The sequence below is a fragment of the Pinus tabuliformis genome, chromosome 4_1, assembly GCF_031772625.1.
Source record: "Pinus tabuliformis cultivar Carrire ecotype Pingquan chromosome 4_1, CPIR1, whole genome shotgun sequence".
Classification (NCBI taxonomy): Eukaryota; Viridiplantae; Streptophyta; class Pinopsida; order Pinales; family Pinaceae; genus Pinus; species Pinus tabuliformis.
Genome location: NC_142303.1, coordinates 837,784,563 through 837,810,228, shown reverse-complemented (window position 1 = coordinate 837,810,228; position 25,666 = coordinate 837,784,563). Strand labels below are relative to the sequence as shown.

At 38.6% G+C, this 25,666-nt stretch overlaps 1 pseudogene across 1 annotated transcript; it reads left to right on the top strand.

Moving 5' to 3' along the window:
- The first annotated feature begins 19,845 nt into the window (after positions 1-19,845).
- Positions 19,846-22,989, top strand: LOC149178823 (alpha-galactosidase-like; annotated as a pseudogene). Its single transcript, XR_016258879.1, has 15 exons — positions 19,846-20,148; positions 20,258-20,316; positions 20,447-20,503; positions 20,617-20,651; positions 20,766-20,869; positions 20,974-21,049; positions 21,155-21,213; positions 21,380-21,445; positions 21,551-21,634; positions 21,759-21,823; positions 21,945-22,027; positions 22,154-22,244; positions 22,382-22,431; positions 22,539-22,675; positions 22,777-22,989. The product of XR_016258879.1 is annotated as an alpha-galactosidase-like (transcript).
- Positions 22,990-25,666: the final 2,677 nt, after the last annotated feature.

Below are 25,666 nucleotides of genomic sequence, written 5' to 3'. Positions count from 1 at the left end.
CCCGCTTGCGCTAAAATCCTCAAAGGGGGTGTTCTGTGTTAACCGAGCAAAGTATAATGAGCATCATTGGTTGCGAGATGTGGTAGACACACTGAAGCAGGAGACGGATGAAGCGTTGTAGGAGACAAGGAAGGAGTACCAGGATGATGACCGTCACTTACAGGGAGGCAAACCGCGAAGCCAAGGCAAAGCATTTAGTTGTGCCGACGAGTGACTTGGGACGAGTCACCATAATTGTGTTGGGGGACTGTTGGGTAGCGGAAGCCCCACGCAATGGCTAAGGGGCGTGAAGTTGGACATTTTTGGGTAAATTTAGGATAAAGACTCTGTTGAACGCGTGGAGCGCGAATTGTAATAGGTTGAGTCAAAGGGTAGTTCACCCAAAAATAATAAAAAGTAATGTAAATAGAGTCGGCCCGTGCAGGGATAGCGGGCCAAGAAAGGGTATAAATAGAGCATGGCTCTATGAGGGAAATGCAGTTCTTTTGGAATATGAGAGGTAATGGGTTCTTAAAGAGGATAGTCTGAAAGCGTCTGTAAGTCCAAGTCGAGGGTTAGGTAGTAGGTAGAGGCTCTGCAGCTGTGTGCGCAGAGGCCTGGAAAGTCTGCAATTGTGTGCGCGGACCCCTGCAGCTGAGTGCGCAGGGTAGATCTGGATGTATTGGTGAAGAATAATAATAAAGATAAGTTTGCTTCTGTAATTCTGTATTATCGCGCATCTGTCTTTATGGTTTACCTTTCTATATCTGGTTAATGCAAATGTGATGAATGTATGTGAATCTGGGTTCATTTTGTGTGCAAATAAATTATGTTGGTTAAATGTTTGCTTAAAGACCCTGTTGAATAGTTCTGAATCATAATTGCTTCCTTCAAGTAGAATAGCGCATGAATAAGAAAAATATAATCACCCTGGATCAGCGTGAAGGCTAAGTAGCGCAGAGTTATAGACTAGTGCGCGAACCCTCCAGTACACATCTAGACATCCCTAGGGTGCGGAAACCTGGTTCCAGCACCCTCCCCTACTACCTCGGGTGAGACCTCAGTCCGCGCTCTGTGGGCTGTTGCCGAAAGGGCCGGTAGCTGCGGGATTTGTTTGGCTAAATAACTCTTCCAAACCTGGGTCAGGCCCAAACAAGCCAACAATAATACCATATCCACAACCTAAGGATAAATGTTTTCTTTCATTTGTGTTTGTTTAGAAAGTATAAATCTGTGTCTCATATTTTTTTTCAAGATTTGCAGGACTATGATCGCAATTGAACCTGCAAATTAAGCCTATGGTTTATTAGTTGTGCTCATTTAGTAAGTATAGATACTCTATTTCATTTATATTTTTTCAATTCTCAATTTTCACTATTGTTCGATTAGTATATGCTTTTGTTTAAATTAATGTCTAGTTTTCTTTTTAAATATCATTATTTATTTACGTAGTTGAGAATATTGGTATTTTATTTTCTAATCCATTTCACTTAATAAAAGTTGTTCACGGTTGATGATTTTCTATTGCATTTCACCCATTAAAATTTATTTCTTGTATTCAATGTTTCTCATTTAATATTATAATATAGGATAAGTATGTGTTGCAAAAATTCTGATTTTCATTATAGTTAAGGTTAGTACATTAGGATTGAATATTGGAAATGATAATTTCAACAATAACAATAAAACTTTTGTTACATATCCACTATCTTCACTGCCACAAACACAATTACATTCACTCTATATCAATCATGTTCAATGCTCCTGGAATTGACATCTCATTCAATTGAAACTAAGTTTCTCCATATCAATTTGAACAAAACGTGCCAAAGAAATAAAGTTATAGAGCATCATTACAACTAATGAGGTGGGGTGCTTACCAAAAAAAACCAATTTAGCACAACATTTTCACTTTCATATCTATTTTTCATCAAGGCTTTAATTGATTAGCTCATAGCCTGTTAGCAATTCAGACTCCAATATAACTATATTTAAACTAAGAAACAGGTACTAGCTACTATGTAGCACTTGTTAAAACTTGTGATCTTATAAAAAAATTAACAGGGAAGATAAAGTCATAGGTGTTGAAAATAGCAACAAGAAATGCTAAAAATAACATTGCTATAGATAGCATTTCAAGATATATTCCAATTTTAATTTGTCCTTGAATTAAAATTGAGAACTAAAATTCGAATTTAGTCTCACCAGCTGTTTGAAAAATAATTAATTAATTCATCTTCAGTTAATTAGTTGGATAAAATCAAACATGAAGTCTTTGTGAAGACATGCAACAGTTATCCCTTTGATTGAGGAAGTTACCCCTTAATCAAGGAGATAAGGATGAGTTGTATTTGAGTTATAATTAGTTAGCTCAGTTAACTGAGTTAAGTCTAGTTAAATTAGTTCCAAATAGTTTGTGGAACTAATTGTGAGTTCAGTCAGTTAATGCATGCATGCATGCATGCATGCAACTAGTGTTCTCCAGATAGCTTAATATTCTCTCATAAATACTCATGAACATCAGTTCAGACAAAGACCCAGTTGAGATTAAAGGCAGGGACAATGTACTATCAGTTGCTAGAATATTCCCATGTGAATATCTCTTGCATGTAGAAGGAATTCATTCCTTGAGGATTGCGTACTTACTACAGAGGTCAGAGTTGTGTGTGAGGTGAGAATCACACAGGTTATAGCTGGAGGACCTAGGAGAAACTGCACAAGGAAATAGGAGGCTTGGAGGATAGAGGGAAGGCATATGTGTTGTCTATTATGTCTATGAGCAGCAGTGAGGGATTGTACTGAGAGCTGGATAGCTTGAGAGCTAAAGCTTTGTGTAATCCTAAGATAATTTCCACTTGTATGATAATACAAATAGCGGGGTTTTTAGCTGAGGCTTTCCCCAGAGTATTCTTCTGCGTTTCATGTGTGATTGAATCTTCTTCTCTGTTATATGTGTTCTGTTTGATCTTGCTCAAAATCGATTAAGCTTCTGCAAGTTTGATAGTAGAAGTAGATTAAGTATTTTGCTTTAGCACATTGCATTATCAATTTAATCTATAGTGAAAATTTCTACATGGTATCAGAGCAAAGGTGATCAAAGCGGAGAACAGTATACAAATAAGGGAGAAGTTCGAAGTTTGAAGTTCTTGATTGTAGGTACAGAATCGATTTCTTATCACATCTCAAAGTTCACCAATGGCTTTCAATGGCTTGAGACTCAAGCATGCCTTGGATGGCAGCTTGAATTACATATCCTGAAAGGATCGCATGGAAGTGGTATTAGAGGACAACGGTTTGAAGGACTTCATTGATCAAAAAGTCCCCAAGCCAGCAACAGCGAATGCCCAAGAATTGGCAGAATGGAAGAAATGTGTGGCGAGAGCAAGGAGGATTCTTTTGGAGGGAGTTCGAGACAATATTTTCTCGAGTCTCCATGGGAAGGAGACTCTATTTTCAATGTGGAAGACATTGAAGGATCTATATCAGAACAACAGTGACCAGAGGAAGCTGGTGCTAAAAGACAAGCTTCGAAAAATCAAGTGTGAAAAGGGAAACACGATCTCTACATATCTAAACAAGCTCACCACCTACAAAGATGAGCTTGGAAGTGTAGGAATCATGATAAATGATAATGATATGGTGAATCTTGCTCTCCTCGATCTTCCTAAGAGCTGGCATAGCTACCAAGACTCAGTGAATGGAAGAGAGAAACTGCCAGATTGGGAATGACTATGGTAAGATTTGATGCAGGAGGAGATCAGGAGAAGCACCAGAGATGGTTCTTCATCAAAGCATGATGATGAAGAAAATCTAGCCTTAGCAAGTAAGGTGCGGAAAGGGAAAAGGAATGCTTCCCATTCCAAATCGAGTTCTTCCCATGGTGGGAAGAAGATTGACAAATCTAAAGTGTGATGCTTTAATTGTCATGAGGTGGGCCATTATGCAACTAATTGTCCATTGAATAAATCCGAGAAGGGATCCTCGAAAGGATCAGATGGTGAGGCAATGGCCTCACAATTCGAATTATATTTTGCCCTCATCGCATGCATGGTTTCATTGATGGTGGGTTGTGTTTGGTACCTGAATAGTGGAGCCTCATTCCACATGACCAGCGATAAGAGTTTATTCAGTACCTTGGAGGAGAAAGACCTCCAAATGCGCATAGAGATGGGCGATGATGGAAATTACTCTGTTTCAGGTGAAGGTATGGTTGTGTTTCAGAGGGAACATGGAGATCCTCTCACCCTGACTGATGTAAAGTATGTGCCTGGACTGAAGAAAAGCTTGGTATCGTTTGCGACATTAGAAGACAAAGGTTATGATGTAGTCTTCAGTAAAGGAAAGGCGTTGCTGAGACACATAGCCATGGATCAGACCAAGAGGATTGGGATTCGAGTGAAGAATCTCTACAAGTTGGAGGTAGATGACTGTGCTGCATTGAGTTCTAAAGAAGAATTGGTGCAAAGCCAAGATATTGGTGAGTTATGGCATAGAAGGTTGGGCCACTTGCATCATGGGGCCTTGAATATAATGCAAGATTTCTACCAGACTTCCCAAAGGTAAACTTGAGAAAGTGGACACATGCAAAGGTTGTACCTTGGGTAAGTATGCAAAATATTCCTTTCAGGATCGAGACAGTCGAGCTGAAGCAATCTTGGAGTGAGTTCATACAGACGTGTGTGGACCATTCTCGACAGTCTCCACTACTAAACAAAGGTACTATGTTATTTACATTGATGATTTTTCTCGTAGATATTGGATCTATTTCATGCAGAAGAAGGATCAAACCTTCTCAAGGTTTTGTGAGTTCAAAGCCTTGGTTGAGAAAGAATCAGGAAAGAAGATCAGGGACTTGCGAAGTGATAATGGTGGAGAGTATGTCTCTCAAGAGTTTAAGGACTTCTGTGTTGCAGAAGGAATTAAACGGGAGTTGACGGAACCCCATGACCCACAGCAGAATGGGGTGGTCGAAAGGAAGAATAGAACAATTGTGGGAGTAGCTCGGGCGATGTTGCATGTCTAAGGCTTACCACTTCATTTGTGGGTTGAAGCATGCAACACAATGGTTTACTTGCAGAATAGAAGCCCACATCGCATACTAGGGATGAAGACACCAGAGGAAGCTTTCTCCGGGAAGAGACCAGGTGTGAGTCACTTTAGGATCTTTGGCTCATCGATTGATTTCCATGTGACCAAGGATGCCCAATAGAAGCTAGAGCCGACAACAGAGTTGGAGATACTTGTGGGGTACATTGATACTCCCCACAACTATCGGGTGTATTTTCCTACCAGTCAGAGGACAGTGGTTCACAGAGATCTTAAGTTCGATGAGCTGAAGGCCATGCGAGTTTCCCTTGAGAGGGAGCTCAAGATGCATGTAGAGGAGGAACTTTTGGTTCCTAAGGAGGAGGAGCCTCAGACTGATGTGGAGTAGCTGCATGCAGAGGTTCCAGGAGTGGAGACATCCATTCATACAAAGTCTTCTAGAGATGGGCAGAAACACACAAGGGAGGCTGACAAATTGTTGATGGATGCGAGAGAGAATGTGGGAGAGCCATATTCTCAGTGCAAACAGAGGAGGTCACCTGAGCAGTACACTGGTTACATGGCCCTTATTGGGGAATGTGTAAAGAATGAACCATCTTCCTTTGAGGAAGCAGTGCAATAGCCAGTTTGGGTTGATGCTATGGTGGAGGAGTATGACTCCATAGTTCAGAATAGTGTTTGGGATGTGGTTCCAATACTAGGGAACAAGTCAGTTGTGAGTTCCCATTAGCTTTACAAGGTAAAGCAAGTTGTTGATGGTAGTGTGGAGAAACATAAGGCAAGGTTTGTTTCCCGTGGTTTCTCATAGGTCAAGGGGATCGACTATGATGAGACTTTTGCTCCTATATCAAGGTACTCATTTATCAGATCGATGTTGGCACTAGCATCATAGATGGGTTCGATGATCCATCAGATGGATGTGAAGACTGCATTCCTCAATGGAAAGATTGAGGAAGAGATGTACATAGAGCAGTCGAAAGGATTTGAGACCCTCGATCGTGAGTCACATGTGTGCCGACTCAAGAGAGCTTTGTACGAGCTGAAGCAAGTTCCTCGTGCTTAGTACATCGGGATTAGCAACTACTTCACCAGGTTGGGCTTCACAAAAAGTGAAGCGGAAGCAAACTTGTACCACATCATGGTGGAAGGTAAGTAGTTGATCATTGTTCTTTATATTGATGATCTGATATTAACAGATGATGATCAGTTGATCATGTCTTGCAAGGAGGACCTTGCAAGAGAGTTCGAGATGAAAGACATGGGTCTCATGCACTACTTTCTAGGCATGGAAGTGTGGCAGAAGGATGGGGAAGTGTTTGTGTCTCAAGGCAAGTATGCCAATGAGATACTCAGGAGATTCCACATGGAGAAGTGTAAACCCATGCAGACTCCTCTAGCAGGTAACTGGAGGAAGAAGGATGCTACTTTAGGAGAAGTAGTAGAATCTACTGTGTATCGACAGCTTTTGGGTTCACTAATGTACTTAGTGAACACACGACCAGATTTGTGCTATGCGGTGAACCAGCTGAGTCAAGCTATGGTTCAGCCTACCAAGCTGTTTTGGAAGGCAGTTAAACATGTTTTGAGATATCTCAGAGGCACATCTCAGTATGGATTATGGTACAGATGGTCAGAGAGAGTGAAGCTATAGGGCTTCACAGATGCAGATTGGGCAGGGAGTCCATCAGATCGGAAGAGCACATCAAGAGGAATTTTCAACCTTGGTTCAACTGTAGTTTATTGGTACAACAAGAAACAGAGGTTAGTTGCACTTAGCTCAGCAGAGGCTGAATACATGGTTGCAAGTCAGGCAGCATGTGAGGCCATTTGGATGCGGAAAATTCTAGTTGGTTTGTTTGATCGGAGGATGGATCCAACTATTATCTATTGTGATAATCAGAGTTGTATCAGACTCTCTAAGAATCCAGTATTTCATGACAGGTCCAAGCATATCGACATTCGGTATCATCATCTCAGAGACTGTGTGGCGAGGAGGATCATGTTGTTGCAATATATTTCAACCGAGGAGCAAGATGCTGACATTTTGACTAAGGCATTTTCAAAGTGTAAATTCGAGTTCCACAAAAGGGTGACAGATAATCCCTTTCTTATTGAGAGGGAGTGTTGAAAATAGCAATAAGAAATGCTAAAAATAGCATTGCTATAGATAGCATTTCAGGATATATTCCAATTTTAATTTGTCCTTGAATTAAAATTAAGAATTAAAATTTGAATATAGTCTCACCACCTATTTGAAAAATAATTAATTAATTCATCTTGAGTTAATTAGCTGGAGAAAATCAGACATGAAGTCTTTATGAAGACATGCAACAGTTATCCCTTTGATTGAGGAAGTTATCCCTTAATTAAGGAGATAAGGGATGAGTTGCATTTGAGTTGTAATTAGTTAGCTCAGTTAACTGAGTTAAGTCCAGTTAAATTAGTTCCAAATAGTTTGTGGAACTAATTGTGAGTGAAGTCTTTATGAAGACATGCAATAGTTATCCCTTTGATTGAGGAAGTTATCCCTTAATTAAGGAGATAAGGATGAGTTGTATTTGAGTTGTAATTAGTTAGCTCAGTTAACTAAGTTAAGTCCAGTTAAATTAGTTCCAAACAGTTTGTGGAACTAATTGTGAGTTCAGTCAGTTAATGCATGCATGCATGCAACTAGTGTTCTTTAGATAACTGAATATTCTCTCATAAATAACTCATGCATGTTAGTTCAGACAAAGACCCAATTGAGATTAAAGGTAGGGAAAGTGTACTATCAGTTGCTAGAATATTCCCATGTGAATATCTCTTGCATGCAAAAGGATTCATTCCTTTAGGATTGCGCAATTACTATAGAGGTCAGAGTTGTGTGTGAGGTGAAAATCACACAGGTTAAAACTGGAGGACCTAGGAGAAACTACACAAGGAAATAGGAGGCTTGGAGGACAGAGGAGAAGGCATATGTGTTGTCTATTCTTTCTATGAGCAGTAGTGAGGGATTGTACTGAGAGCTCGATAGCTTGAGAGCTAAAGCTTTGTGTAATCCTGAGATATTTCCACTTGTATGATAATACAGATAGCGGTGTTTTTAGCTGAGGCTTTCCCCAGAGTATTCTTCTATGTTTCATGTGTGATTGAATCTTCATCTCTGTTATATGTGTTCTGTTTGATCTTGCTCAAAATCGATTAAGCTTCCACAAGTTTGATAGTAGAAGTAGATTAAGTGTTTTCCTTTAGTACATTGCATTATCAGTTTAATCTACAGTGAGAATTTCTACAATAGGTTATAATTTTTATTTTTATTTTTAACATCATCGGTTGCTATATTATATTTCAAAAAAAGTGGAGAAGGTTGTTCCCCTGAAATACATAGTGAGATGCCATGAGGTGCAAGGAGAGTAGGAGTTACAGTTACAAAATCCTCCTTGCTCCTGCCTTCTAGGCTTTGAGGTGAAAGTTAAACAGAAATAAATCCTTACAAACTGAAGCAATAGGAAACAACATTTACAGAACATCTTCAATCTATGTTTATATGACTGATTTGCCTCGCTGTCGACTGTTCAGGCTTATCCTCTTCATCGCCTCGCTTGATACTTGAAGAGCTTGAAGGCAGGGCGTTTTTCTTTTCCATCATGTATTTCAGTATCTCTATGGACTCCTCAGCATGAGCACATCGGTTGGAGAGAAACTACTCATGTAATGATGAAATCCTGTGCAGAAACAGATTTATATCAGCCTCGTATTTTTCTTTTATAAGCCTGCTCTGATTTTCAATCTTTGCCTCCATGATCATCTGTTGACTATCCATCTTGCTATCCAAAATCCTTTGTTGGGCTCTTAACTGTTCGAGCTCTGCTTGGAGGTCAACATAGTGAAGGCAATCTTCACTTCTCGCCATAGGTGTGTGTTGTGCTTGAGAGCAAAGGGCGGGTTTGGAGCACTACTTTTGATCGAGTGGGCAGGGGTTGCTGTTGAAAATCAAGATCACTATAAACTCTAGAAACTTTAGAGAGCGGTGGTAGACTTGGGAAAGAGGAACAGACCAAAAACAGGGCCTATAATGTTGCTCATGAATGCACGCACAGGAGATGTTGCTGGGAGACAGGATTACTATCTGATGCCGATCCAGACAGTGGCAAGTAGCCTGAGACAAAGGAAGGAGGGGCCGCAGAGAGCTCAAAGGCAAGAAAGCGGTGCGTGAAGGCAGAGATGCGAAACAAGGAGCTGAAAGGATGCGAAAAGGGGTAAGAATAGAGGCATATATAGGAATCTGGAGGGAGATCGCAGAGCGTGAGGGGAGAATCAAGAGGGGACATAGAGAATCAAGGGGACGATTCAGAGGAGCAGGGAAGGGATGGCCGGGAGGTAGAAGGACGGCCGGTCTACTAGCTAGAGGTGAGAAAATAATGATTTCAATAGGATGCCAGATCCCTATGCGGATCTTAGTCACAGGTGGGATAAGGCCGATCTTTGACCAAATCATCATATCAGGTATGCTAAGGAACTGATCGGTGACAAGAAGAGTCATCATCATGGTAAATACTGAAAGGATTCCACATCGTTGTAGACAAGGCAGCCTAATGGCCTGGCACAAGCTTTGTTGGCTTGGTTATCAGCAATTTTATCGAGAGAATGCAATATATGATAATAGTGCAAATATTTTATGGAGTGTGTCCTAAGATTTGACACCGTCTGATAATTTGTTGTAGAAGAGCATTGGGAAGATCCCTATTCTGAACCATTGCACTGATGATAATCACCGAGTCTCCTAATATCGTGACTGTGTCTATACCAAGCTTCCTAAGTTGTATAAGACCTTGGTAAAGGGTCGAGGCTTCTGCCCTGTTATTGGAAGTGTGGCCAAGACCCCACTCATAAGATAGGATGTTATCCCCATTAGCATTAAATATAACTCCTCTCGCCCCTGCTACCCTGGATTCGACTTTGAGGCCCCATCGAAGCAAAGATAATGCCTATTGCTGTTTTTAATCCAGACTGCGAACTCTTCTTCCTTTAGCCTGATCTTCCAGTTAGGGGGAGCATTGTTTTGTTTGTTGCTAGCAGCGCTACCCATCTAATTGCTAGTGTTTTTGTCTATCAGGTATCCAATAAAGCTTCATTCTTCTATGTTGAGCTCACTGACATTTATACTTCTCTGATTCTTAACTGAGATGGTTTCAAGGGCAAGACTCCTTGCCTTGTTGCAAAGACTTCTAACAGTCGAATCCTTGTCCTTAAAAACCTTCTGATTTCTTGCCAGCCAAATGTTCCATAGCATATTGTAGGGAAGAATATCCCAGACTCTCTTCACTGTGTTATTCTTCCTGTGCTGCCAGGGATAGTTTTTTTTCCATTTGTAAAGGATTTCTCCTATGGTGTTTTGGGTGCTCCATGGGATTTGATTGTTATGAGATAAGTTTCTCCAACAATCGATGGCAAAAGGGCATTCAATAAAGAGATGGTGCATTGATTCTTCAGCAGCTAAGCAGTTAGGACAACGTGAGGGACCATTGATTCCCCTCTTTTGCAAATTTTCAGCCGTGAGGATTTTCCCTTTGAGAAGGGTCCAAAGAAAAAAATTGATTTTTGGAATTGCCTCGGATTTCCAAACCACCTTCCAGTGATTCCAGCTTGGCATGGGGTAGCTAATGTTGCAAATGTATTGGTGAGTAGCTTGGATGGTGTAAATGGATCCAGATGGATCCCAACGAAACCCATCAAGATCGTTCTTTTTGACAGGAGCTATACTGTGCAAATGGGATTGGAGGACAGAAAGACTTGCATTAAGGCCTGTGGGTATGGCTGGGAAGGACCAACCAGACCAAAGAAGAGTGTGAGGATCCCATTGGGAGATCTGGTCCAGGAAATGTATGCCTGTTCTTTCAAAAAAGGAAAGGATAGGGTTGACTCCACCTTGTCTGTTTATTGGCTGCTGACCCATGATTCTGTCAGCTCCAATGTTGATGCTTGCACCTCCCTTGGGGATTTTTGAAGTATTTTGAGCAATTAAGGGAATTGCTCTCTTGCATAATCGCCAAATTTTGGAGGAGTCTCTATTGGGGATATCTCGATCAAGAAGTTGCTGTCTAGGAAAATTTAGATATTTAATTTCCAGAACCTTTTTCCACCAGGCTGGGAGTCCAGTAATGAATCTCCAAACAATTTTGCCTCCAAAGGCTAAATTGAGAAATTTGGGAGATCTAATTCCAAGACCTCCTCGGTCTTGGGACTGGATAACCTGCTTCCAATTAATCAAGTTGAATTTATTTTTATCGTTCTTCCCCCCTTGCCACAGGAATTGGTGGAGGATGATTTCCATTTTGTAGTGGAAGGAGGCGGAGCTTGAAGAAGAGAAAAATGATATAGGGGGAGGGAAGAAATACCTGACTTAAGAAGAATGAGGCGACCGGCTGGGTTGAGCCAAATGGAGCCCCACTGCTGCACTTTTCTTTTCATTTTGTCAACTACTGTGTCCCAGACTTCTGCCCTCAAAGGTCCAGCACTTACAAGCATGCCCAAGTAAGAGAAGTGGGTCCAATCATACTTGCATGTGACTCCAAAAATGTTGGCAATATTGTGTAGCACCTGTACTGCTGTGTTCCAGCCATATATACAACTTTTCAGCTGATTTACCACTCCACCAGAGTAACACATGTATTTGTCAAGGAGAGACTTGAAGCGCTTTGCTATTGTTATGGAGGCCCCTCCAATCAGCAGGGTGTCATTGGCAAATTGTGAATGGTTTATATTCTTGACCCCGTCCCCAAATTTTATTCCTGTGATTAATCCAACCCTCCGATTGAAATCCAACGCCCTGCTAAAGGATTCAACCATTAAAATAAAGAGATAAGGTGAAAGAGGGCAACCTTGTCTTAGGCCTCGGGAGGATTGGAAAGCTTCTCTTGGTCTGCCATTTACTAGAGGGGAGATCCAGGGCCCAGAGATGCAGGTTCGAATGAGGTTGAGAAAGCGATCATCAAATCCCATCTTCTTCAAAGCAGCCAGGAGGAAGGAGTGTCTTACTCTGTCAAATGCGTTGGCCAGATCAAGCTTGAGAATAAACCCTTTCTCATTTCTGGTTTGACTCGAGTGAATGGCTTCTTGCACAAGTAGAATGGAGTCAGTTATTTGTCTGTTGGCCAAGAATCCCCCTTGATTTTCAGAAATGAGAGAAGGAAGCAACGACTTTAGGCGAGCAGCGATGATTTTTGTCAAGATTTTATAGGAGGAGTTACAAAGTGATATGGGCCTGAAACGAGCAAAGGAAGAGGGCCTGTTTTCTTTGGGGATGAGTGCTATATGAGTGGCATTGGCGTATCCTCCTATTTTGCCCTTTTGTTGGATCCAATTGAGCATTTTTGTTAAGTCCTTTTTTATAATTCCCCAGAATTCTCGGTAAAAGCAAATGGGAAAGCCATCTGGGCCTAGGGCTTTATCAGGTTGAAGAGTCCAAATCGATCTCCTGATTTCCTCCTCATCGATCTCCTTGTTTAAGCTATCATTCATTTCCTTGCTTATCCCTGTTGGAAGGTGCTGCAATAGATCTGTGTAATCCTCTTCTTCCTTTGTTTCCGTTAGAAGATCTCGATAGTGATCTGTGGCAGCTCTTCGAATGGCCTCCTGAGTGCTTTGTCTATTACCTTCAGCATCTAGGATGGAGCTTACATTATTCCTTATCTTTCTGGCTGTCGTTTGTTTGTGAAAAAAACTGAGTTCTTGTCTCCCCCTTGCAACCATAGTTGCCTCGATTTGAGCCTCCATTTTAATTCCTCTTCTCTATTAACTCGGTATAGCTGTGAGTAGAGGTCATTTTCCTGTTGTTTGTTCTCTTGGGAAAGGCCATTTTCCTCTATTTCTCTTTGAATACTCTCCAGATTATTCTTAATTTCTTTTTTTACCTTCTCTGGTTCTTGGTACCTGGTTTTAGCCCATTCTTTTATGGCTTGTTTTGTTTTTCGTAATTTTGTTTCCCAGATGTAACTGGGAGACCCCTCCACGTGCTGGATCCAAGAACTGTAGACAATTCCTGCAACTGCTGGTATATCATTCCAGAGGGAACTATATCTGAAGGGGATAGGCCCCAGGGGCCTGTGATTTTCTAGCATTAGAGTTATTGGGAAATGGTCGGAGGCAGAGCACGTTAAAATGCTGGCATATCCAATGGAGAAAGCTGAAAGAAGCGATACATTAATGAGAATTCTGTCCAACCGCTCCATGATGTTACCTGCACCCATCCTGCGGTTATTCCATGTATATCTACGGTTTTTTGGAGGGACGTCCATAAGATCATGCTCCTGCATGATATTTTCCAGATGTATTCTATATGGATCAGGTGTAAAACTGCCTCCCCTTTTCTCATTGGTGTGGAGGATTAGATTGAAGTCACCTCCCAAAATAATGTTAGTGTTTTTTAATGCGTCCAAATTTTCTTTTAGATCATGCCAACAACTCTCCTTGTCTTTGCAGTGATTTGGCACATAGATGTTGTAAATGATAATGGTTTGCTGATCTGCTTTATTTTACAAAGTTGTTTTGATCCAGTGCTGATTTACTGTTTCCGAAATACAATTCCATATACCTTGGTTCCAAATTGTTGATATTCCTCCTGAGGCTCCTCTTGCCTCACTAATGCTTCCTTTATACTGTCTCTGCTGCTCAATAACTTTACTCATTTCCTTGTGGCCTTGTTTTGTTTCTTGTAACAGAATGATTCCTGGTTTCTCAGAAAGGATAAGATCCCTTAGGGCTGCTACCTTAGAGGGGTGCCCAAGTCCCCTGATGTTCCAAGATAGGATTTTCATCATTGGATATGCGGAGTTCGGGGAGGTGCTCACCCCCCTTGGTCCTTGTTTGCTACTTCTTTGTCATGCTGCCCCAGAATGTAAGTTTCTATGGGTGTCTGTGTTCCCATTGCTATGTCTTTTTGTGCGCTCTCATCCCAATGCTGCTTGGCAGATTTCCTGCCCGGCCCAGGTTTCTTGAAGGATTCACTAGAGCCCCCGTGATCTTTGGAGGAGCTCCTAGTAATTCTGTTGAGGGGAGGATCAAGAAGAGGCTGAGAGGAGATGATAAGGGGCAAGGAGGATTCGATGGTGTCCTGGTGTTGGCTTTCAGGGAGAGGGGACTCCTGGGGATCAGGGGGGGAGAGAACTGAGAAGGGGTTGGATGAGGGGAGGGTTTGAGGACGGGAGAGGGGAGGAGGCTTAGAGGGGGCAGGGGAGGAAGGGGTGGGATGAGCTGCAGAGGAGGCTGAAGGGCCTGCATCAAGGGGAGTTTTTACTGAAGAGACTGTTTTCTTTTTTTTTACCATTTCCCATTGTTCTTCTTGTGGTCCATTTTCTACATCGATAAGCTTAGTGCATCTATTGGCAAAGTGGCCGTATTCATGACATACCTTACACTTAAAAGGGATTTGCTCGTAATCCAGCTGCTGAATATGGCTCCAGTCATCCACTTTGAGCTTGATGGCTTCCGGGAGGCCTTTGCCAAGGTCCACTTCAACACAAATCCGTGCACAGGCTTGCATATTTTCTTTTGGTTCACTGCGATCAATATATTTACCGACTGCATTCCCGATGGCGCGAACAGATTCATCTCCCCAGCAATGGAGAGGGAGGTGAGGGAGCCGAACCCAGACCGGTACCGCACTAGGAACATCCAGCTCTGGATCGAAGTCTGGGGTCCATTTGTTGAGGTACAGGCCCCTTGAGTCCATGAAATAGGGCCTGTTTCTGAAAATGAGATCCTTATCTTCTTTGGTTTCAAAGTGAAAGGTGAAGTACCCTTTCCCGCAGAATCTGATGGAGATTTTCCCTTGTATTTTGTCGGACCAGTTCCTTTCAACCCATCTTTGAACAGTTTTTGGAGAAGGCCAGAGGCCTGTGAATTGACCTATAAGTCCTCTTTCTACCAGGGACAAAGCAGCCATGCGTGGAAGAACTGGAGGCAGGCTGACTTCTTGAAGAACATCCAGCTTTTTGATGAATTTCGAAATTGCTGGTCGGGGGCGCTGTGGGGGCAATGATTTAATCAAGGTCGAGAAAGCTTGCTGAGGATCAATCCCCTCTGGTGGAGCTTCCGGAGGGGCCATGAGGGGAGGTCGAAGCTCAAACTCCTACGCAGTGGTAGCCTAGGTCAATTGCGCGGCAGCAGCAGCGCGCGGGGGGATTGGGTTATAATTTTTTACTAGTTACACAACATATCAATAATTAACAAATATGGATGGAGGTGATAAAAATATATTTAATTGTTATGATTGTGTTAATATATAATTTACAGTTAATAATTATTTATATAAACTTTTATTTTATTTTTTTGTTAATTAAATTCTATCAATTCCAAAAATTCATATTACATCAAAAAACCAAAAGCATCAAAGTACACAAAGTACATTCCCTACTATCTTGGTTTCAACTACCAAGATGATTCAAGGGTTTTATTTTTTCCCCTTTCTCCTACGAACATCTATCCACCCTACATTGTTATTCATCCTAGTTGTGGATAATGTCGTTTCCTCATTTTTTTTAGAAATATCCATAGCAACTAGATTAGTTGAATCTAATAGTTCTTTCTCACTATCTGAATGATTAGACTCATGGTTATGCTTTTGCGTACAAGTTACAGGCACACTTATAGCGGATGATCTTTCATTGTTATTTGTTGATAGGTTTTCCTTTGCTAAGGGTTGAGATGATGTCTCTGGGGGCTAACTTGGATCCTTAGATGTTGAGTTATCATAAGATGTCTTTTGATTCTGGGATTTATTCTTCATTTGACCTAGAGAATTCTTGGAACTTGATGTTGCCTTCAGGTATCTCCATCCATGAGTCGCCACCACGCTTCGACACCTGGGTGCAAAACACCCCTTTTAAAGAGGGGCATGCATTCTAAAGGTGCCCTGGTTGTTGGAAAATTCTACACCTGAAAGCTTTGTTTTCGTAATCTAGTTATTAGGTATAATCTTTACCCTCCCACTTGAATATGATTTTATCTGGTAATCCTTCACTGAGGTCCACTTCCACACATATGTAGACAAAAGAGACAAAACCTTTTGACTATCTATCAATATCTACTTTGATGAAGTGACCTATAGATTCACCGATATCTTCTAGGATCTCTAGCCAAATCCACTGAAGAGGCTAGTTTGGGAGTTTAACCCAAACTAGTACCAACAGAGATTTCATGGTGGGAGGATTAAACTTTGGAAATCATGGTTGAATTCAAAGACTAGCACGACCCCAAAACTATGGTCCCTAGTCAAAAACCTTCTTCCAGTCTTCAATATTTTTAAAGGAAACCATGAAATATCCTTTCGAGCAAAATAACAAATTTATATTATGGGACCAGTTCTGGTAAACTTAATCTAGAAGGGTAGATTATGAGGGCCAAAAGCCATTAAAATGGCATATAATCACCCTTCATTTGTATTTTTTCATTCTTATCTTGTTAAATGCATCATTCACCTAATTTTTGGGGTGTTAGACAAATGTTCCACCACAAAAGCATGACCTAAGAGATCTTTATGTGACTGAGAACTAGGATCCGACTTTAGGGAATCCTTGAAAGACATGGTCTTTGAAGTAAAGGATTCCTCACCGCCCTTGGCACCTCCTTTTAGACCTGCAACTAGAGAGATAGTGGTATCCTTCTTTATACGATAATCTCTAAGTTCTCTTGTCATATTCAATTGCCTCCTTTCATAGAGGAGCACCATTTCTCTCATAGAGTCATAAGGGTCACTGTCAACTTATGAATGTTGTTAGGAAGTGAATCTACAACATCTATTTCTTTGACCTTAATGTAAAGAGATTCTCGAGACAAGCTCCTGACAAGAATTAGGAATTTTTGGAGGTCTAGGTCACGAAGAGCTGGATTATCTAGTGTCTCTTTAACCTTATTAGAAGGCAAGCTACTTGAGACTATCATATCAAACCTAGAAACCCCGCTTGACTAAAGAGTTATGTCAAACACTTTGCAAGCTTCCCCAAACCCCAAGTGAAAATCTCGATCAAACATTTCAACAAACACTTTGTTGGAAACCTTCTAGCATGCACATTGGCTAAACCCAATTTCTCCTATGAGTCCAGGGCCCATCGGGAGCCAGCATGAGATGAGCAATCTAGGTCTACTAAGAAATCTTCCCCGTCCACACTAAGCACCAATTCTTCCAAGCTGATGGGTTTGAAGATTTCAAAAATAGTCTTCGCCAAAACAAGGTCCACCTCCCCTATCCTGAAGACGATGGACAGGGGTTTGGCTAGAACAATGATAGAGGGAGTGAAACATATTCCTATAACTACAAGCATGGAAGCTCCATTAAAGTACCAAGGGCATATCTAGATTGCAACGCGATTTTGTTGTACGATAAACTCCATGGCTAATTATTTATATAAACTTTTTATAGATTCAAATCTTGTTTAAATTTTCAAATCATTTTTACAGGCTTTATATAAGAAAATAATATTTTTATTATTTTAATCTCATATATGTATATATATATATATATAGAGAGAGAGAGAGAGAGAGAGAGAGAGAGAGAGAGAGACTAATGGTTAAGAGTATGTGCTTCCTCATAAGAGGTCAAAGATTCAAAACCAGAGCGAGGTAGAGTATGTATGCCTTCGTAAACTTTAGTAGTCAATCATTGCGTGAAGGTGAGTCCCTCGTCCCAGAAACAAGGGGTTCGCATACTCTAATTTGGTGTCTGCTTGGTTGTGACCTTAGAATACAGTTGCCACTATTTCACCAAGTAGAACAACAAATTCATAAATACCAAAAGGGCCAACTTAACATCATGTCTCCATAGACTTGAACCCAATAATGCAGGTGGGTCCCTTGTCCCAAAAACAAGGGGTTCTCATACACCTATTTGGTGTCTGCTTGGTTGTGACCTTAGAATATGGTTGTCACTATTTCATCAAGTATAACAACAATTTCATAAATACCACAAGAGTCAACTTAACATCATGTCTCCATAGACTTGAACCCAATAGTTGGACCACGAAACATTTATTTTAAGCCACGAAACATTTAGCTTTGCCACTTATACTAAATTCTTTCAACTTAATTTTTAATTTTTAATATTTTTTTTATTTAATCTAATTGTAAACTATAATTCAAAATTATATAAAAAAAAAATTCCAAATCCTAATCATAATGTTTTGATTTTTTCATTAAAATATATTATAAAAAAATAATCAAATGCAACATTAACTTCCTCTACATTAGCAATCTAAATTGTAATGTTACCTACAATATATAAAAATGTAAGCAAATTTTATTTGTGGAGATGCATGCCAATTCTCTCCATAGAAACTAAGCCACATTACATGCAAAACTAGAATTTTGTACTATTCCATCTTCTTTCTGTCTTATAAATCAAACCACCTTTAACTCTTCTTCTAATTAGATTTGTGCGGTTTTGAGTGATACACACATGTCACATTCTCGAAACAAAAAGTTGCAATGGTCATCAACCAATGAACTCTTTTCTATTTGTTTCATATATTTTATTAATAATGGTGCTTACCTATGGCATTTTGCTCATAAAATTTTTGACTATTTATTATATTTTTTTTAATTTTTTTTTTTAATTTTTAATTTTTAATTATTAATATTTTTAATTTTAATTATTTATTTATTTTGATTATAAATTATAATTTGTGAGAGATTTTTCACCGAAAATCACATGGAATATCATTTGTCGACCCGTTTCGAACTAACTAGTGTGGTTCATTGTCAGGACAAGTTGAAGAAACAGATCCAGCTTAGCATGTTAAATAGTCTGAGCAGAGCCTCCAACGGCTAACTTGACCAATGGTTAGTTTGACTCTAGGACCGAGGTCAAATTATTTTATTAAATTAATTAGTAATATTTAGGACCAATCCCTTAAAAATATATAAAATATTTTTGATGGGTATTTAGTTCAGAAAATATTATTAAAAATGATAAGTTAAATAGTATTTAAAAAAAAATTTAGTTAAATAAAAGACCTTATAATATATGAATAAATTAAATGCCTACATACAAATATATAAAGTAATATATAAAATAATTAAAAATAATAAGTTAATTAATAATTATAATATTTAAAAATTATAAAAAAAATCACCCATTACAAATATATAAAGTAATATATAAAATAATTAAAAATAAATATTAATTAATAATTATAATATTTAAAAATTATAAAAAAAATCACCCATTCCTAATTATAATTAGTATTTAACGGTTAAATGCAAAATTAACTTCATGTATTTTGACAATCTAACTTATAACATCCTATAATACAGAAAAAACATTTAAACAACTTTTATTTATGAGAGTCCATGCTATGTGGAGATGGATTCCAGAATCCTCTCCATAAATAATTCCAACTTTAGCTCGACATTGGGATTTTGTACCATTACGATTCGATCTCCACGCAATCTCAGTGTTATAGATAAAACCAGATCCGCAGTGTTATAGATAAAATCAAATTATAACAAACTAATTCCATAATCCACTCCATAAATAACTCCAACTTTAACTCGACATTGGGATTTTGTACGGTTACGATTCGATCTCCACGCAATCTCAGTGTTATAGTTAAAACCAGATAGGCAGTGTTATAGATAAAACCAAATTATATGCATATCTCGGATTTTGTACGATTACTCTCCGTGTTATAGATAAAACCGCGTTTAATTCTTCACACGGATCCTTTAGTTGGGAGGACTCTCTGTCACAGAGGGGACACGTTCCGACAAAACTCAGCGTGCGCCATCGCTAATGGACTAATAGTCTCTTTTCGATTGGTTTCATTAATTCGGAGTACAGCCAAAAGGACTACGCGCCGGCCAGCGTGTTCTAGTAGATTTCAAATCTAAATTTCTCTCTCTTCCCTTCCAGAAACACAAAACCATGGCGTTCATGTCGCTTGTTTTCTTCTTCTCCTTGGCCTCCGCCTCGCTTTGCTCTTTCGCTCACGCTGGCTCTTCTCTTTCTCTTCCGTTCCAGAAACAAAAAACCATGGCGTTCATGTGGCTTGTTTTCTTCTTCGCTTTGGCCTCGCATTGCTCTTTCGCTCACGCTGGCTCTAATCCAAGAAGTCTGCTGGACAATGGGTTGGCTAAGACACCTCCCATGGGGTGAGTTTTCTTCTAATTTTTTTTTGTTTTTTGAATGCAACAGAGGACATAGATTCATGGATGAATGCTCTAATGATTTTTTGTTGTTGTTGTTATTTCTGGATTGCAGGTGGAACTCCTGGAATCATTTTGGTTGCGATGTCAGTGAGAAAGTAATCAAAGAAACTGGTATGTGTTATTATTTTCGGGTAACTACATTTCTACTGAATTTTGAATCTAGATTATGGTTTGGGGTTATCCTCTCAAAGCTGCATTTGCCATAGAAACCAATTGTGGGTTGCTTTTATTCTTGTTGCAGCTGATGCGCTGATCACAAGTGGTTTCAGCAAACTTGGTTATGAATATGTCAATATAGGTAAGTATTCTCTGCTCTGAAACAAATATATGGATCTTGAAGGCCATAATTATGTCATAAGCTTATATGTGGGTTTTTTCGGTAATCTGAATTCTGGATTTTGGGTTTACCAGATGATTGTTGGGGGGAGCTCAAGCGAGATAAAGATGTACGTGCTTGAATGGCACAATGGATTTTTAGTTTTAGTTGTGAATCTCTATGTGTTGATCTTTGTAAGGTAATTTACAGTGTCTTTCTGTCCGTGTTTATGATTAATCTGCAGGGAAGATTAGTTGCAAATTCTACAATATTCCCATCTGGTATGAAAACCCTTGCTGACTATGTACACAGCAAAGGTCTCAAGCTCGGGATATATTCAGATGCAGGGTATGTTATATAAAAACTTTACTCCAGCTTTAACATTATTCGCATCCGTAATAATCAGCTAGTAGAAGTTGTATTTATGAGCTGCTGTCTTGTTTGGTTTCCAGGCACTATACCTGCGCAAAAAGACAACCAGGTTCCTTGGGACATGAGGAAATCGACGCTGCGACATTTGCTGATTGGGTACATACATCCAATTCCTGTTCAGTTCTATGGTAGCTTACAGTGTAAATTTGAACACAATTAAATGATTACTATGCACGCTGATTTTTCTCAATTTCATGACAGGGGGTGGACTACTTAAAATACGACAACTGCTATACTGATGGCAGCAAACCTAAGGATCGGTAAGTTTTATAATTTCGAGTCCAATTGGCCATTATACTGGGTGTGTACAATAAGTTCATACATTTCCAGTCTGCATTCAGTTTAGTGTAGGGTTCATGGCTCAAGTGGTTGGGTGAATTTGGGTCTTCAAGTATTGACAGACGAAGTCTATGTACTAAATTACAGGTACCCAAAGATGAGGGATGCGCTTCTAAAAACAGGGCGCCCAATATTTTATTCATTGTGTGAATGGTAGGATCTGATTTGAGTGCAAAGTAGTGAATTTTGTCTTAAAGTTTTATATTCATGAATGCCTATTTATATCATCCTATATCAAAATGTTGTTGTTGTTGTCAGGGGAGTAGACGATCCTGCTACTTGGGCACCCAAAATTGGAAACAGTTGGAGAACAACAGATGATATTAACAACACTTGGACTAGGTGATAGGCTTAACAATCACTCTAGCTTCACGCATTGTTATATTTCTATCAGTTGACGCAAAATAGGCAGATAACTTTCTACCAAAGTTACTCATATGTTCGACTAATAGTTCATCTTCTGCAGAATAGTTAGTAGAGCAGATCTGAACAATAAATGGGCAAAGTATGCAGGACCAGGTGGATGGAATGGTGAGTACCTATTCCAATCTCTATGACAAAGGCTTGAAACTAACTAGTATAAATCATTTTACCTTTTGATCAATGTTCTTCCAAATCATCCATGTGATTCATTGGGCTTATCGTGTATCAGATCCGGACATGTTGGAAGTGGGAAATGGCAATGTAACTAAAGACGAATATGGGGCACATTTCAGCTTATGGGCTCTAATGAAGGTACTCATCGTATCAAGTTTTGTATTCATGATTGATGGTGGTGATGATATCAAACTTTAAATTATTCATTGAACGATATTGAATTACATCTTCTTCTCCGATCGAACCATGGATGGCTATGTGCAGGCACCATTGTTGATAGGGTGTGACGTGAGGTCTATGAGCCCGGGGACCGTGAAGATCCTGAGCAATAAAGAGGTGATTGCTGTCAACCAAGGTGAGAGATTTTTTGGGATTTATAACAATCATGAATCAAGGAGTGACCCTCATTTTGGCCAAGGTTACCTGGGATACAAGGCTTAATCTTAAGTTTGCTGACACCTCATTTTTTGCATTTGTCACTATTATGTGTAGATCCATTGGGAATACAAGGTGAAAAGGTCTACAAACATGGCGGTCTAGAGGTATTGATGCAGGCAGATGAGAGTTTGTTCCTTATGACTGAATGCCTTACCTATCTAGGTCATCTGTTCATGTTATATACTGATTCAATTATAATCTTCGTTTGTAGGTGTGGGCAGGACCTTTATCCGATAATCGTATCGTTGTAATCTTGTTTAACAGAGAGGAATCGAGAGCTACACAGCCAAATGGGGAGATATTGGCCTCAAACCTTCTGAGAAAGTCCAAGTTAGAAACCTATGGAGGGTAATCATAAAGACTAGAGAAATCTCTGTATTTGCATAGAGGTATTCATCTCTTTCACAAATGTCTTTCACATTACTAATGGTATCATTGCTAATTTGCAGCATAAAAATCTGAAGAACCCACGTACAGGCAGCTTAACATCATCAGTCAAATCCCATGCGGTCAAAATGTATATTTTGACTAGGATTCAAAAGTAGATCCCTATGCAGGTGGATCAGTGTTTTTCAAACCCAAATTGTTAGATGAATAACAGAATGTTCTGCCCTTTATTGATTGAAGAATCTTCCTATATGTTCAATGATGAGATTTGAGTCTTTCAGGATGTTGTTCCATGGATGAGAATTTTATAATTTTTTTATTATGGACAGATTTTTTAAATTCAATCACTGCGCTATTAAAATTTTATTTATAATAAACAATCAAATATATATCATTTATTAAATAATTTTATTTAAAAAAGTATCATACACAGACATGACTAGATATTTGCTGCCGACATGCAATTCTAATGGAATTTTTTTCCTTTAAATAGGAATTTGTTTATATTTGTTTTTTAAATTCGCTGTATCTAAGATTCCACAGGGATAAAAATACTCAATTGGAAATTTCAGTGTCCCAGAATCTTGCAGTCGTTAAATGTTATATATATTTGTATTATAAAATGGAGGAATTTTAACAAATACGGGTGTGATTACTTGCGGGGATTCCCCAAAATTACTTGTGATGACTCAAAAAAATAAAAAATAAAGCACATACAGCCCCATTAATTTGACTCCTTACTACTGCAATACAAAAACTCAGAAGAACTGGACACTTGATTACCTCAGGGTGTATTCGGCCCACAGACCTGAAAATTCGACCCCAAAAAAACTCATTATGCTATAACAATGCCGCTCTTGGCAGCAAGTGGATCCTCTGCCTCCTTCCTTTATCAGACTCGCCCCTGAATCTTAAGTAAGGAGAATAGAAGAAAGACTATACATTGGATGAGAATATACAAAACATCTGTTTGAATAGCCATAAAACGTTGATTCTCGACACTTAAGAGAAGAGAAGGAAGATTATGCAGAGAATATGCAAAACATCTCTTTGAATAAGAAAAATAAAATAAAAAACTTGATTTTCTTATAACACTCCAAATTATTATATTTTACAATATAATTTTGAAACTACCTCCCAAATCTTAATCAATATCTAATTAACAAGATAACACTACCCATTATGAAGATAAAGAGTTACCTAAAAGTGCTTTCCTTATAGCTCATGCATGGTTAACCTCCCTTGAAGTGTGGTTAAATGTGATCAAGGGAATACTAAAGACGAAGTAAGGAACCTTGGATCCAAAGAAACCAATCTAACAAGATTAGAAATTAGAACAATGATGACACTATACCTAAGGTTAAAGTGAATTGACTAGGACACTCATCCAAGAAACCCAAGAGTTCAAAATGAGAATTATATGGCTTTGAGTTAAGAATTGGTCAAAACTAACCAAATAACACTACCCATTATGAAGATAAAGAGTTACCCAAATTATAATGTGTTTTCCTTATAGCTCATGCATTGTTAACCTCCATTAAAGTGTGGTTAAATGTGATCAAGGGAACACTAAAGACGAAGCCAAGGAACCTTGGATCCAAAGAAACCAATCTAACAAGGCTATAGAAATTAGAAGAATGATGACACTATACTTATCAAAGAAAGCTTAGAGATAATTGACTAAGATGAAGCCAAGGAACCTTGGATCCAAAGAAACCAATCTAACGAGACTATAGAAATTAGAAGAATGATGACACTATACCTATCAGAGAAAGCTTAGAGAGAATTGACTAAGACTTGATCCAAGAAACCCAAAAGCTCAAAATGAGAATTAGATGGCTTTGAATCATGAATTGGTCAAAGTTTTTAGATGACTTTGAGTCATGAATTGGTCAAATTTTAGCACTTTCATGAGTAAAATTATAATCAAAATCATGAGAAATGATGTTTACTTATTTTATTTTTATAAATAATAAAATAATATTTATTATAATATCATTTTTTAATTAATTAAAAAATTAAATTTATCATAGAAGTGAATAGAGTGTATACATATAAAATATATCATATAATTGTAAATTTTATTAAAGCACGATGTCATAATATATGTTATATATATATCTAATTATGAATTTTATTAAACCATAATGTTATAATACATGTTATTACACTGACCTTTTTGAAATTGGTCAAGTTAGGCATTATCTAACTTTTTCATCTCAATTTCACATGTGTAAGTCTATTGTTTTGTCCATTAAATGATGTCTATTTGCTAATTTAAATTCCTTTACTTAAATATTGTTTCCATTTTCTCATTTTCTCAGACTTTGATCATGCAAATCAAGTGTGAGTCTATTGTTTTGTCCATTAAATGACATCTATTTGCTAGTTTAAATTCCTTTACTTAAATATTGTTTCCATTTTTTCATTTTTTTAGACTTTGATCACGCAAATCAGGGCTACTAAAGAAAAACAATTATGTTCTTATTCGAGTGTGAGTCTATTGTTTTGTCCATTAAATGACATCTATTTGCTAGTTTAAATTCCTTTACTTAAATATTGTTTCCATTTTTTCATTTTCTTAGACTTTGATCACGCAAATCAGGGCTACTAAAGAAAAACAATTATGTTCTTATTCTCACTCACTTGACTATAGTTAGTTTGTCCCTGATACACAGTTATCTATTGCACCAATGATTACTTCTTTCCTATATATTTTCTAATAACTAGGTCTAATCTTTGGTTCCATAGATACTTAACTTTAATAAGAATCCCAAGCATTTAAAACCTATTTGGAAATCAATATGGTCAAAAGGAAAAAAAATAGCATTTGTCTCATGATGCATCTTTAATCCATTAAAGGAAATTGTTCATTTATGAACATTTATTCTCATTAGGGGAGTTTTGAGGTCTAAAATGGGCCTCCTAAGGAAATGATAACATAATAGTGGA